Source organism: Euprymna scolopes, chromosome 10 (assembly GCF_053919585.1).
Source record: "Euprymna scolopes isolate OS-2025 chromosome 10, ASM5391958v1, whole genome shotgun sequence".
NCBI lineage: Eukaryota > Metazoa > Mollusca > Cephalopoda > Sepiida > Sepiolidae > Euprymna > Euprymna scolopes.
The window spans coordinates 30,199,711-30,213,768 of record NC_136491.1 but is presented as its reverse complement, the minus strand read 5'-3'; positions in this window follow the sequence as shown (position 1 = coordinate 30,213,768).

Here is a 14,058-nt window from a genome sequence, read left to right as displayed (position 1 = left end):
TTGAGGACAGTTTGGGAGCATTGCCAGAGGGGGAATTTTTATTTTCTCTTTTATCAGCGGTATAATTCTGTCTAAGATTTTCTTACTAACTAGTCCTAAATCAGAGCTTCAGGGGCAGATTAATCTTAACGAGGGATTGTCTTGTAAATTTTGTTTATGGTACTTCATTGTAAATTTTGGAGTTCCCGGGGTAACGATTTTGGTGAAATTGTGGAGATTCATTTGTTTGAGTATGTTCAAGGCATCTATATTTATCATGTCTAATTCATTTTTATGAACAATTTAATATGATTTATTCAATTCTTTATACATAAGCTTCTTATAGGTGGGGTAATCCATCTTGTAGTGGTTTTTTGTTTTATCTGCAGGTACAAATAGGTTTGGGATTTTCTTAACTTTCTGTGTGAATTTGTTTATTTTACTTGTGGTGGCATTAATTGGGTGCTTCTTTTTTTTTTAATTTAATCTTCTTAACTAGGTTCAGCATCAGTTTTTCGAACTCTTCTAAGTGGGGGTTAAATTTTGGGTGGGAGACTATTTTTAGTCCATATTTGTATATATTGTTGGTAACATATATATATATATATATATATATATTGTTGGTAACATGGAAATAACATCTGACGAATTGATGAGAATAGGAGACTTTTATGAACACATAAAATCATAAAAGTGCCATCCCATTAACGAAACAGCTGTAATGAAGAAATCAAAGATGAAATAGACAAAAGTTACAAAAAGGAAAAAATATAAATCTTTGAATTTCAACAAAGTTTTGTACTATATTTGCTCTGCATCTATAAAGTAGATACATTAAGCTTTACTCGAAATTAACGGTGATTCAGTTTTAATCATCACAGTCTCCACCCGTTAAACGAAAACAGTATACATTGAAATTAACAATTTTTCAAAAATAAGCATTTATAAAATTTTTTCCTGCTCCTCGAATTGAGCTGACATGTTATACCGTTTATGATGGTGACTAAGGAAGAAAAAACATAGCTATTCCAAGACACAAAACGTACATGATGGACGTGGTACAGGCCGTGAATTCTTTTATTAAAAGAATTCGATGGAGGATCTTCCACCACAAATGTACTGATGAAAACACACAACCACAACTGAAAATGAAAACACAGAAATTCCTTTTCATAGAAAATATAAAATTAAATCCAGGAAATTCTCACCAGTAATTTCTGCCTTGGAGTCGTTTAAATTAGACATGTCATAATGGGCAAAAAAACCCTAAAAACCAAGAAGAAACTCAAATATATGAACCCAACAATTAAAAAAAAAAATCAATAATACCTTTAAAAATATTAAAGATAATCCAAACTTAATGATTCCAGCAGACAAAACCATGAATATATACAGCATGGATTTTGAAACCTGCAACAACCTAATAATGAAGGAACTCATATATATATAGAGTAGCAAGCAATGAAGAACTGAATAGTATAAACTCTGAAACCTTAAAAATAAGTGAAAAAAATGAACATACAGGATTAGATAGAGGGATATACACCACTATGTCCACGTTTTACCCTAAAAGATCATAAATCAGGATTACATAATAATCCTTACATTAGACTTATTTCTCCATGTATTTCAGATTTGAAGAAACATTAGCGAAAATATATTAGACGAAATCCTAAATTAAAATCCAAAATTCATGATGACCTATATATATATATATATATATATATATATATATATATATATATATATATATATATATATATATATATATGTACATATATATATATATATACGTACATACATATATATATATATATATATATACATACATATATATATACGTACATATATATATACATACATATATATATACGTACATATATATATACATATATACGTACATATATATACATACGTATATATATATACATACATATGTATATACATATATATATACATATATATATATATATATATATATATATACATAATACATGATGATTGCAACGTCTTGTCAGACGAGTGCCACTCCCTCAGACATTTAAAATCCATGAGCCCAAATGCCTGAGGGAGTATCTATACAAATATGATGTTACAAAATCTTAGCTTTGTACGATAGCTGTCTCTCTCTCGGTTCAAAATGTTGAGATCCAGCAACAAGCAAGAGCAAGATAGCCAGCAACAAATTAAACTGCAGACCAGCTTAATGCGGGTAATGGTCTTCCGCTTTATGGTTTTTTAAATCAGAGATTTGCTTCTCTTAGAAAGGTTGCCTTCACCACGGCTTACGGGAGCCCTCTCCACCCCAATACACATCAAATACACATGGTGTATACATAATACATACATATATATATATAATACATATATATATATATATGTATTATATATATATATATATATGTATTATATATATATATATATATATATATATATATATATATAAGAGTAAATAGTTAATAAAACGTGTTAAAAAACACTTTGAAAAAGAGTTAAAAACACATTTAATCTGGAAAGGAAACACTTAATAATTTTATTTTATATATATATCTGTCTCCATATTTTCAAACTCTGTCACTTCCAAAACTAAAAGTCTCAGAGCAGCGCAAGGGGCCTCAAATGATTGAATTTTTTACAGACCATTCATTTATGGGTCTTTAGCCGGTTAAAATAGTTTTGAAGGGGTCAAAAAGGGGTCAAAATTGAAAAAATCGTTATAAATTTTGTACATTCATCTTAGTTCATTTTTCATTTTTCATTTTGATCAGTTCACATGCGTGTCACGTTGGTACAGTGGTAACGTCACCAGCTTTGAATGCTACAGTTTCGGTTTCGATTCTAACTGATGACACCTAAATACTTTTTTTACTTTTGAAATTATGACTCTATAATAATATATACGAAACCTGGACAAATTAAAATATCACGTTTAAGCGTATTTTACAATCGGGCAAAACCACCACCACTAGTATGTATATATATATATATATATATATATATATATATATATATATATATATATATATATATAAAATCTCAACTTACATATTAAAGAAACTTCGTAGGTGTGTGTGAGTTCGTTCTTTATGGACTTGTAAACGGTTGGGCCGATTTTAAAAAAATTTCATATGAAGATACTTGATGTGTCTGGGACTGTTCTTATGTAGATTTTGTATCGGAATCATCTTATAAGTATCAATGATCGATAATCAAAAAAATCCGATTAAAGAAAGAAGTAAAATTTTGACAGAAGTTAACACTTTTATACAACCTAACATCACAAGGGCATTTGAGAAGTTTTATAAAACAGGAGAGCGTTTGAAATGAATGTTTCTTTTAGAGCACAATTGAACCATGATACTTGACTTTTGTACGTTTAACTTTAATTCAAGTGATTATGTATAAAATAATTTCATAAAAGCAACAGTTGATTCTTTGATAAGATAGGGGCGCGTCTGAAATGAATGTTTCAGCTTAGAGCATAATTTAACCACGACTTTTGCATTTTAAAGTTTAAGTAAAGCCATTATGTACAGGCAATTTTATAAAATCAACAGTAGATTTTCTACAGTGCAATGTAGACTACGATGTATTAGGATCTAAGTCACTGCATACGAGGCTTCCTCCTGGTAGATTTCGGGAGGAGGGGGGGCGGGATTCTAACTCTAGCAGGAAATCAATTGATTTGATAAAAAAAATAGGCGATTTCATCGATTTTAATGACAATAAAAGTATGAGAGGAGGGAACATTTGTTTATCCTAATTAAATCCCAGACAACGTTGGGTCTCCGTGCTAGTAGATATTAGAATAGTGGGAAATTAAATTCAAATCATTTCATTTCTTTACTTTTATTCTGCTGTGTATAAAGTTGTTTTCAACGCAGTAATATGAACGCAGAGAAATGTTTGAGTGAGTGCATATTACTGTCATTTTTATGAGTATTTAAATTGCTAACTGCTTGTTGCATATTGTATGTCAAATTTATTTATGTGTTTGCATAATTTAAAGAGTGCATAAACTGATGGGGTAAAAGGATGTAGAATAAGTAAAAAGTCTTAAATTTTACATCCTGGTTAAATAATTGCGTTTCTGAATTTTTGAGATGAGGATTGGTTATTCGTATTATTTGGATTCATCGGATTACTGTTCTCATCTTGAGTGTCATTTTCACAACGTTTTGGTCGATGTAACCTCCGACCTTCTTCGAACTCGGGAATGTTTCTGTCGAACTCAGGAATTTGGATGGAATTTCAAGCGGAACCCTTTATTTACTTCACGGGGGTAGCATGCTCTTGTTCCATCAGCCATTTCTGGCTAGAGGTCCTAAGTAATTCGCAATTGTATTTTTTCGGTCGCCCACACTGAGTATTGAACCTTCAACCTTCAGGAGAATATCACTTTTTACAGTTGATTTTTTTTTCCAAGTACTTTAACCACTGCGCTACGAGTCCTTCCATCCAAATTCCCGAGTTCGGCAGAAACATTCCCGAGTTCGACAAGATACACCTGAAGAAGGTCCGAGGTTACATCGACTGAAACGTTGTGAAAATCACATTAAAGATGAGAACAGTAGTCAGATGAATCCAAATAATAAGAAATAATTGCATGTTCAGCAATTGTGTTAAGATGGTAGGAGTAGTTCTTAAAAAAGGGGAGATAAATATGACATCCTTTTTAGTGTTTTTGTTTTCTGTTATTTTTTTTTTTTTCTTTTTCGGCTGTCTTTTGGGAGAGGTTAATTTTAATACATTTCCTGATTGCACAATTAATTTTGGAGTCTTGATGATGCCATGTTGATGTCGAAACGCTGATTGATCCAGGGAGAATCCTAATAATATTTATACAATTATATACATACATACATAGTGGCTTCCTTCAGTCCTGGCAGACTATGGATACCCAATATAAGGGTGGTTGCGTGTGAAATTTTTGTGGCAAGAGTTGCGCAATCTCCAACCACACCTCTCCTAAGTCGACCTTCTTACATAGTTGCAAGCAGAGGTTCAGGACGACTGGAAACAATGCCAAGATAAGCAGAGAATACATAGAGTTCCTAGAATTCACAAATAGTCACCCATCCTTAACTTCATTGATCTTACGAGAACCGGTGTGTGAACGTTATTATACCGTATATACATTTACATCATTATCATACATACATGATGATGATTGCAACGTCTTGTCAGACGAGTGCCACTCCCTCAGACACTTAAAGTCCATCAGCCCAAAAATGACTTCCATCGCCACAGGACCATTTTAATAGACAAATGCCTGAGGGAGTATCTATACACAGATAATGTTACAGAGTCTTAGCTTTGTACGACAGTCTCTCTCTCTTGGTTCCAAATGTTGAGATCCAGCAACAAGCAAGAGCAAGATAGCCAGCAACAAGTTAAACTGCAGACCAGCTTAATGTGGGTACTGGTCGCCCGCTTTATATTTTTTGAATCAGAGATTTGCTTCTCCTAGAAAGGTTGCCTTCACCACGGCTTACGGGAGCCCTCTCCACCCCAGCACACACATACATACACACAAACACACACGGTGCTAGTTGGCCGTTGACCCAGAAAAAGGGTTCATTCGCCCTTTGGAAGGTCTTGATTTTACTCCTTCAGGGAGATTAGCCACAATCCTCACCAAACAAGTCTGGTGGGGGAAGCATACATACACACATATACAAAACGAAAAAGGGAAAATCGACAATACAAAAATATATAAATTTAATCATCAATTCAATAAGGGGTGCACTTTATACCTAATGTCTATCGCTAGACATCACATTTCTTATCTGTTACCTAGCACCTCTCCTATTCTGATGAGAAGCATTAGGCTTCGAAATACCTGCGTAAAAAGAACACCTATATCCCCTATTTCTAATAATGTTATTTACTTGTTGAATGGTTATATACATTTATATGAATTAGTATATATTTTTGTATTGTCGAATTTTTTTCTTTTTTATCTAAGCTCCACCTTTTATGTTGAGCTTTTATTATTTCGATGAATTTCCATTTAAAAGAACCTTCTCTTCTGGGATCCCCTCTTATATATATATGTGTGTGTGTGTGTGTGTTTGTGTGTGTGTGTGTGTGTGTGTGTGTGTGTGTGTGTGCGCGCGCGCGTGCGTGTGTGCGTAGTACAGTTTAATTCGTTGCATATATGATTTGCCCGTAAGCAAATACATTCTGGATATGAGTCCGACAAAATTTCTGTCAATATTGGGTTGTTTAATTGAGTTCGTGTATGCGTAGACTAAGTCAACAGTATTTAAGAAAAATGGAGCATGAACTTGAAACAAAAAAAAAAGAAAAAAAAAAGAAAAGTAAAAACCCATAAAAAAGCAGACGAGAAATTAATATCAATGTAACAACAGGACTCACGAAACGGATGGAATCTCCCATCAATTCAGTGATTAGTCAATAAAACTGACGCATGTGCAATGTCAACGCTCACGCATGTGCAGCTATATATTTTAACACTGTCTGGTTCGTTCAACATTGGATCACACTTCCCCTTACGGTTGTGGACAGTGATTCATCGTTAATTTCAACTGATGAATTAAGTTTCGCCAGACTGCCTTCGCCATTTGTGATAGATGCTTAGTAACATGATAGGTGGGAGTCATATAGAAAACAGAACTTACAAGATGTAGGACTAGAAAAATTTTCCATTCGAAAATAAGCTAAGGTGTTCAAAGGAAATGACGTCGCGAACAGGAAGTCGGGAATGATACGTGACAAATAAGCTAGTAAAATTGTTTCTTTTGTCCTTTTGCTTGGTCGGGTTTCGGAGATATTTCACCCCTTCTCCTTCGGAGACTTAATGGTAATTCTTCACTCTATGTGTATTTACACGCGCGCGCGCACACACACACACACACACACACACACACACACACACACACACACACACACACACACACACACACACACGCAACGGCTTCTCTCCTTCGTCTCTGTTTCGTCTTATAGTTGCTACACAAATAAACTCTTTTTGTGCAGAAAAAGACACAAGGCGACGTTTGCTGAGAGTTTCTTAAACGCTTTATTTTTGGAAAGAATTTATCCAGGAGAGAGACTCGTTTACATGACGAATAGAGAAATAAACGCTATTTGTATTAAATCAGAAGAAAAAACATAGCTGTCTTAACAGTGTTCAACAAAGTATGTAGAAACGAACTTGTATTTTATGTATACATCAAAATACATATTTGTTTCTGTGTTATAAATATGGATATTTGAACAGTTAATATTAGTCACCGCGCGAAAGAGCAGGACACAAAATGTTTTAAATGATAATAATAATAGAATAACAATAACAAAGACTTTCGCTGGCGAGGACTACTATTGACCGTAACCAGTTATACAGTTCATTTGAAATTTCCATCTCTATTTTTCTCGTTATGCACTGAATATTTGTTAATGAAACCTATATGAAATATGTTTCCTTATTAAATTTGAAAGATTTTCTATTCTGAAAGAAATTTAAAAAATTTAATCCAAAAAAGTTATTTTAAAGTTTTTGTTTAAAAGAAATTCAGATTTTCTCATTATTCAGACCTGTATTACAAAGAGGGGGTTGCAAAAAATGAGTTGTGGTGTGAGGAGAAATACAAACTGAAACAGAGAGGATATTCAGACCTGTAATAGTACAAAGAGGGGGTTGCAAAATTGAGTTGTAGTGTGAGGAGAAATACAAACTGAAATAGAGAGAAGGAGAGTTTTAAAATATAATCTTAAAAAGATAAGATACAAGTTAGAAAAGCATTTCATCCAAAGGCATGATAATTGTTAAACAAAATGTTTTTACTATAGGCTTTAAAAATAAAGGTATAATATTCAATTTGAAATTTATTCATCTTTAAAGTGCACTTTTATAAATTTTACAAAGTAAGGTACAAAAATTTAATTTAAATTGAATCAAAAAATTACCTTGGATTTATTTTATGTGATGTACATTTTGTTGCACTTTAAAAACATTATCTTTCATCTAGTGCAAACATGTCAGTTTTTTTTTCACATTCTTTGCCTCGTTCGCGGCACGGTTTCAAACCTGCCTGCCTGATACCACTGTTTTTTTTTTTTTTTTTTTTTTTTTTTGCTCAACACACACTTCCAAACACCCGGGAAATGTCGAGCACCCAGGCTAGTATATATATATATATATATATATATATATATATATATATATAATACACACACACACATACATACACGCGCGACCCCTTTTTGTAGAAAAGTGCCCCATTGAGGGTGAAGGAATTAATGTTTTTAAGTCAATTTTTCGATATTTGTCGTCTGAAGAGTTGAGCTTCAAAACGATTCTGCTCACGTGTGAAATCTGTCACCTTTGTCGAAAGTTTTAGGCAGACATACATACATACATACATGCATACATACATACATACATACAAAAGGGTGACTGTGAGTGAAATTCTTTTAGCAAGAGTTGCGCAATCTCCAAACACACCTCTCCTGAGTCGACATTGTTAAACACCAGTGGCAAGTGGAGGTTCAGGACGACTGGAAACAAATGCCGAGATAAGCGGAAAGCGCATACAGCGCCTGGAATTCCCAAATCGTCACCCATCTGGTACTAGGCAGGCTTAACGTTGCTTAACTTCGGTTACCTGACGAGACTGGTGTGTCAACATGATTATGCCGTACACAATACATACATACATACATACATACATACATACATACATACATTTAAACAGACAGGTGATATTTATATTATAGATTACCTTCCCAAAAATATTCTGTATGACTTGAAACCACAAGATTTATAAACCTGTGATCTAATATATATATATATATATATATATATATATATATATATATATATATATATATATATATATATATATATATATACACGCACACACACATACACACACACGCACACTCGCAAACGATATCTGCTGTGTAGGTGGATACACTCCCTTCTCGCCCATCACGTGGTGATATGAAGAAAATGAAATTCCCTCGCAGCAGGCGTGAAGACATTGTCATTCAATTGAGATCCACAAATCTGCCTGCGCACAGGAGTAATCTTATCAAAGGTTGACAGTCTCATCCTGTTTGCCAACATGACTGCTGACCTTGGACTCATTCTTGTCTTTTTAAAAAGCTCCAAAAGCAGCGAAACCCTCGAAGCAGAAACGATTTCGCTAAATAATCCATAAGATTGTTGGAAAAAGATAGAAAAAAAAACCCAAACAAACAACAACAAAAACAACAAAAAACACACCCATCCTTTTAAACACAGAAAGCCCCCCCCCTTTTTGTTTTGTCTCATCTGCATTTCGTTTTCATTATTTTATCCCCCTTTTTAAACGCTTCACATTACAACCATCAAACTTATTTCCATCCTTTTATATCAACTCATTTTCTGATCTAACTAAAAAAATAAAAAAAACTGAATGATGACAGTTAATGCTACTAAGACAAAACACCTTTCCTTTAACAATTATAAGAAACCTTTCCAATACCGAGTGTCAAATGTCATAAAGCTCACAGGTAAAAACTATATATCATATAGATTATAGTTTTCACCTTGAATTTTATGTTCACAGCGTTTCGGCCGATCTAACTTCCGATCTTCTTCAGGTGTCGAACTCGGACAGCTTTGTGTTGGGAATCTGGTTTAGACTTCAAACGGAACCATTTATTGAATCAGTCATAACTGGGTAGAAGTCCAAAGTAATTCGCATTTGTATTTCGAATGCAGTCTCCGTTAAGGATTGAACCTTCAACCCCCCAGAAGAGTGTAACTTTCAATTGAATTTTACCATGTACCTTATCCACTATGCCACGACAATTCAGGTGTGGATTTTAGGAACCTTTAATTTTTTTTGTTTTTAGATGTACATTTTTATTATTTATCAATATATATATATATATATATATATATATATATATATATATATATATATATATATAGTAGAAATGGTAATTAATAAAAACTGAAGAAAGTGCTCAATACTGTTGTAGAGCAAATATGCGTTTTATTTTTTATTACCGTTTTTTTTTCCTGTTCAGTTACATTTTTGTTTCAGCTACACGACCGTTTTTTGGCCGTTATGTAGCCTCCTCAGATTTTACAAAAAAAAAAACGGTAATAAAAAATAAAACGTATATATATATATATATATATATATATATATATATATATATATATATATATATATATATATATATATATATATATGAAATAAAATGGAGGTGGAAGGACCTGGATACTCAACGTTTCGCCCGATCTATGCGGGCTTCTTCAAGAGGGATGGTCATACATATATACATATAAAGAATTAATAAAACATGTTAAAAACACCCCAAGAAGAGTTAAAAACATTTAATTTTTAAAAAGAAAACACAAATTAAGTGGATTGTCCTTAATCCATGGAGTTCCGAAAGAAATACTTTCCTTCTCATCATATATATATATATATATATATATATATATATATATATATATATATATATATATATATATATATATATATATATATGATGAGAAGGAACATAAAAACATATAAGTTATCAATGAATATATACCTGAGAATCAAATCAAGGTGAAGAATATGCTGTTGTCATAGCCCTAGTAATGAGCCATGCCTAGGAAAGATTAACAAGATGTTCGTTTACATTAAATTTAAACTTCTGCATATCAGTACAGCCAGGGAAGCAAGTAACAGAAAGAAAAATTCCAGAGTCTAACTGTTTGATGGAAAAAAACAAAAAGATTAGAGTAGAAAGCTTTCTGGCATTTAGGAACCTCAACATTGAAGGGGTGTGATTTTGTTGCTAATTGGGTTTGTCAAGAATATGTACTTTGAAGAGACACAAGTGCAACGAGTTATCAGAACAAATTTCATTATGATACTTGTAAAACAGGCACAGAGATGCAACATAGCGGTGATGGGGCAGGGGTTGGAGCTTCGATGACAAAGTGGGACCTATTAGATTGAAGACTCTTTTTTGGACCCTCATTTATAGATTCTGTTTATGTGTTAGGTAGCACTTGTTATCTGGTAACCCTTCTATTCTATCCATATTTCATTTTATTTCCAGTTTATATGCACGCCTGGATATAAATTCTTCATTTTATTCATTCGCTGAAACGTAACCTTTTATACCCCAATTCATATTAAATGTCGCTGTCGTTCTTGGACATACACCAAGACACTCCAAGATAGCCTCTGTCAATGCCAGAGACCACACCACAGACACACGGACAGACATGTATCTCCCATATTTTTAGATATAAATGAAGCGTACATAGGGAAGAGCAGACATATTTTTGAAGGTAAAAAAGAAAATGCCATCTGAATTTAAATAGTCATTGGTCAGGTATATAAACAGTTTCCAATATGTCTATTTTGAAATAAAAATTATTTGAAACGTCGTTTAAAGACAATATAAATAAAACGCTAAAAAAGTAGATTCTAAATATATTGAAATTCACGAAGTTGTTTTTTTTTTATTATTCAAAGCATGAGATAGAAAAATTTTAAAAGAATATTTTATGAGTTAATATTCGTGAAACTACGTCAATATTTATATTGGCGTCTTGAGAAATTTTGAATTTTTCTGAAGTTTTAGAAAAATAATCGCTTTCTGCAATAATCAATTACAAAGATATTAATTCATGTAAAATTATCAAATTATAAAAGTAAATGAAGAGAACAGCATACAGTGTTATTGGAGTAAAACCAAGGAGTATTGAACCCGCGTCATAATGATAAAGAGTCCTTTTGGGCGAAGCTCAGCTCCCCACATCTTAGGGCCTTATACCCGACTTTCCTTGTACTCGAATGGAGACGAGTGTAATTTAAAAATGTGCACGGGAAAACATGGCAGAGACTCAGATTGACAAATGTTTACAGGGCTCTACATTGCGAGTGAAACAGTCCTATTTGCGAGTGATTTTTCAAAGTGGCGCCGAGAAATAATGAAACGCTTATCTTTTGGTGATTGCATTTCTTTCGTTGACAATCTTCCAAAGCTCACTACTGAGTGAAAAATATATTTTCAACTTTTTTTTTTTTTTTTTTTAATAAAACGAACAAAGTTAAATTATTTAAAAAATAAAAGTTTATTAGAACAATATGCTTTTTTTAACGAAGGTTGTTTAAAAAAACATCTGAAGAAAAGAGAATGTTTATACCTCCAAGTATCAACATAAAATTTGTTGCATATTTAGAATGATACTTATTTAAAAATGTACAGAAAAATCTTTATGATGTACATAATCGGCACAGAACGAAGATGTCATATTCTAAAAATCATGTGGGTTTGGCTAGTAACTTTTCTATTTGGCTAGTAAACGAAAATATTTAGTTGTCAAAGGTCAACTAAAGATAAATTTGTCCGTAGAGTACTGGTTTATAAAATCTCAGCTGTGTCAACGCAATCGGGGGTTGAGAGATGCAAAAATGTCAAACCTACTTGCTTACGCCAAGATTTGTTAAACAACGATAATATTTTAGTGTCTTTGTTTTTAATATGTATTTATCTATCTCACTCTCTCTTCCCCCCCCCTTCTCTCTCTTTCTTTCTGGTTATCATCATGAGAGAAAAAGGTAATCAGTTGAAAACGGAACCCTAAAAGCAATGGACTGCAAAGTCAATTTAAAAATGTTTCTTCAATTGTTAAAATAAAGAATTCTCTTTTTCTGGTTTACTTATATTATATAAACGTTCAATACCAGCACAACGGTTCTGCCCAGATAATTAATTTTTAGGAGAGAATTAATAATGCTAAGAACTCAAAGAGGAAACCCAAAACCAGATGTAGCTGACGTCATATCTTCCCTCTTGATCAAAAGGGGAGATATGACGTCAGCTACATCTGGTCTTGCGAGTGAAACAGTGAAACTTTGAGTTCTTAGCATTATTAATTCTCTTCTTTCGTTATATTGTGGAGAGTTGGTTGCCATGTCCAAGACATAACAGTCTTTCAAGAGACGTCCACACTAAGTCACATTTCCCAGAAAGCAATAGTAACACACATATTTAGTACATAAATTTCATGTTTTCTGGAAAATACTACTTTGTGCTCAAATTTAGGTCTCACTGCTTAACCTGTCATTGCTTCCAGTTATCTTGGGTTTCTTTCTGCCACAGGAATTAAGTAATACTAGATTATTAGAAATGCGGTTAGTGGTTTCTCAACCCATGATTTAATGTCAATTTTTGGGCAAAAAATATCTCGCACACGATTCTGGAGAAAAAAAAAATCAAACGAAACTTGAATAAAATCCATTTAATCATTAATACTTTATTCAACTCAAAGTTTTAATATGTCTTCTTGCCAACATTTTCATTGCGTGTGTGCTGTCTCCTCTTAGTCATTTCATTTGCTATCTGGCATGCTTTTCACATTAATGATTCAATTAATCTATAAATATATAAGCGAAAATGTATGTATGTATGTGTGTTCGCTTTTTCTGTATGTCTACAAAAGGCTTTTTTCATAGAAGCGGTCGGTCGCCTAACAACTTTTTAAAACTTTTTATATCACATATAAATCGTAATATCTCACAGTTAACAATGAAGCTCGCCTGTCTATTTAATTTGCTCGATTTCGGGAAGATAAATATTCAACATTTGTCGCTCGCTGCATGTGGGTTAGTCTTTTTCCTATAACATCTTGGGAAGCGTTCCCGCAGTAAATGAAATACTATCCCGCAGTCAAACTTGACCTCATTAAGTCATTAAAACGGGCGCCTGCCAAATCCAAGTAATTAAATAAATTCAAACGTGTTTCCGTTAGCATCTCACGGTGGGGCAATGGTTAACGTCGCACTTTTTTTTCCCACACTTTAATTTACAACTTTGCCTCAAGGGTTCGGGTTCGATCCTTATACTTACCCCTCCCCCCCCTGAGTTTCCACACACACCTCCAAACACCCGGGAAATGCTGGGTATCCCTCGCTAGTTAATTATATAATTAATTAATTCAAAAACAGAACCTTTAAAAATGAACGATTTATTCACTATGATCGTCCAGTAAGCTGCCAGATCAAAAAGGGAAGAGAGAGAGAGAGAGAGAGAGAGAGAGAGAGAGAGAGA